This window comes from Humulus lupulus, chromosome 2 (genome assembly GCF_963169125.1).
Source record: "Humulus lupulus chromosome 2, drHumLupu1.1, whole genome shotgun sequence".
Lineage (NCBI taxonomy): Eukaryota > Viridiplantae > Streptophyta > Magnoliopsida > Rosales > Cannabaceae > Humulus > Humulus lupulus.
The window spans coordinates 122,403,085-122,406,266 of NC_084794.1; positions in this window are offsets into that span (position 1 = coordinate 122,403,085).

Here is a 3,182-nt window from a genome sequence, read left to right on the forward strand (position 1 = left end):
CTAGCTGTTGGTCCCAAGGAGCAAAAATGCTCTTCTCTTCTTTCCTTCCCTCTTTATTCTAACCTAGCCAATAATAGCCTAATGAAGAAAAGGTAAGTTTCCTCTTCTTGCTTATTTTCTTTTTTTTATTTGATTTTTATTAATTAGGGGAAAAATAAAGAGTGCATAAAGATGACACTCCTCTTCCCTTTTTAGCTAAAAATCACCCAAATAAAAATGGAAAGTAATACTTCCTTTCCCACTATGCTTCACACGTCCACCCTCTTCCTTTCCCTTTTTTTTTTCCAACTAAGTATAAATAAATCTAATAAAAGGAAACAATAAAATGTGTAGAAAATTCTACACAAGTGCACCATGAGACCATGCACATGCACACACTCAATCACTAGGGTGCATCACTACCTACCATGCACCTTGGTGCATTCAACCAAAACTCAATTATTCACAAATTAAATAAATAAATAAATACATAATCAATTAACAATTAAATTCACAAAATTCTACCAAACAATTCTAACAATTTAAAAATAAAAATTTACAACACTTAAAAATTTAATAAAAACAAAGCAGAAAATTTAACAAATAAAAAAAAAAAATTGATGCACTACATTTCCTCAAAGGCCCGAATTCTTTTAGTCTTTGAATCCTATCATAGCTAATATGACCAAGGCGAAGATGCCAAGGGTACTTCATGTTGTTGTTATCGATTTTTTTTGTTTGGCAGTCTTAGGTTTAGCTAATTTAAATAACTCATTATTAAACGCGTAGGGTTCGTTTGGTTACAAAAGATAAAACTCATTTTCCATACATCCAGCATACAATTCACATCCATTCAATGAAATTGGTATATTAAAAATGGTAAAAGTTACAGCAAAATGTTGTTGATGTAATAAAGAAACCGAAATTAAATTCCTACTAAAGTTTGTAATAAAATAAACATCATTTTTAACATTAAAAATGTATTGCCAAAGTTTTTACAAGCTTGTCATCTAGCCTTGATCTCAATAAATGCTTAATTCCCGACTCTTAGCTTGAGCTCGCCATCTTTCACATCCTTTCAGGTGTTAAGTAGCTATAAAGAAGTACGCACGTGGTTAGTGGATCCAGAATCTATAATTCAAACTGAATTATCTTCCACAACACATGCATCCAAGACAAATGAACTATTATTATTACCTTGGGTTTCATTAGCCTTGAGGGCTAAGTAGTTTCATTTCCAATGCTCAGTCGCATTGCAGTGGAAAAATGCTCATTTGGCCTTCTTAGCAGCGAGCTTTGCCCCATCAGATTTTGCAGTAGTTGTGGATGGAGTTGCAGTAGACCCATCTAAGGTAGAGGCTGTGAAGGATTGGCCAAGACCAAAGAATGCATCAGAGGTAAGAAGATTTTTGGGATTAGAAGGTTATTATTGAAGGTTTGTAAAGGGCTTTTCTAAGATATCCACTCCACTCACCAACCTGACCCGGAAGCAGCAGAGATTCAACTGGATTGACAAGTGTGAAGAGAGCTTCCAGTTGCTTAAGGATAAGCTGTGCTCAGCCCCAGTACTCTGTGTACCAACACCCAATGACAAGTTTGTAGTCTACTGTGATGCGTCTAAGCAAGGATTGGGTTGTGTACGGATGCAAAGTGACAAGGTGATAGCCTACGCCTCAAGGCAGCTAAAGGAGTACGAGCAACGCTATCCAACACACGATATGGAGTTGGCAGCGATGGTATTTGCATTGAAAATTTGACGCCATTATCTTTACAGAGAACGGCATGAGATTTATACGGATCACAAAAGCTTAAAGTATTTCTTCACTCAGAAGGAGCTCAACATGAGGCAGCGCAGGTGGTTAGAACTAGTGAAGGATTATGACTGTGAAATCCTATACCATCTGGGAAAGGCAAACGTATTTGATGATGCATTAAGTAGGAAGAATTATAGAAGAATAACATCACTAGCCAGAATAGAAAAGCCGCTACAGCAGGAGCTGATCAGTGCCGGAATAGAAGTAGTCATCGGTAAGCTGGCTAATTTATCTATCCAGTCAAATTTGTTAGAAGATATATGGATTGGGCAAGGGCATGATGACACATTAGTGACACATATGGATGCAATTAGAGAAGGCAAGGCCACAGATTTCTCAATATCAGATCAAGGGTTATTGAGATATAAGAATCAGATATGCGTGCCGAATGATCAAGGGATTAAGATGAAAATCTTAGAAGAAGCGAACAGTACCCCATACTCAGTTCACCCAGGGTCACCCAAGATGACTCACGACGTTAAGGCAATATATTGGTCGCCAGGAATGAAGAAAGATATAGTGGAGTATGCATCTAAAAGTTTAGAATGCCAGCAAGGGAAAGCAGAACATCAGCAGCCTGCAGGCTTATAGCAACCACTTAGCATACCAGAATGGAAATGGGACGATATAGCCATGGATTTCATGAGGGGTTTGCAACGAACAAGTAAGCAGCATGATTCAGCTTGGTAGTAATAGATAAACTAAACAAGTCAGCTCATTTCCTGCCAGTTAAGACTTCATACACAGCAGATCAATACGGAGACATCTATGTCCAAGAAATAGTACGGTTGCATGGAATCCCTAAGACACTAGTGTCTGATAGAGGATCGGTGTTTACATCGATATTTAGGGGAAGCTTACAGCAAGCCATGGGTATTAAGTTAAGTCTGAGTACAACTTTTCATCCTCAGACAGACGGTCAGTCCGAGCGTACCATACAGATTCTAGAAGATATGTTGCGCCCTATGATACTTGATTTCGGAGGATCATGGATTAAGTACTTGCCACTGATCGAATTGTCCCACAACAATAGCAACCAGTCAACAATCGGGATGGAACCTTATGAGTTACTTTATGGAACAAGATGCCGATCATCGTTACATTGGGATGAGGTAGGAGAAAGGCAGCTTCTTGGTCCCGAAGCTGTTAGAAAAGCTCAAGAAGCAGTAGCGCTGATTAGAAAGTTTATGCTCCCTGCTCAAAGCCATCAGAAAAGTTATTTAGATGCCAAGCGACGTGATGTGGAATTCAAGGTCGGAGATCAAGTCTTCCTAAAGATATCTCATATGAAAGGTGTGAAGCGGTTTGGGAAGAAAGGCAAGCTTAGTCCCCGTTTTATAGTTCCTTTGGAGATATTGGACAAAGTGGGAGCAGTTGCATATAGATTAG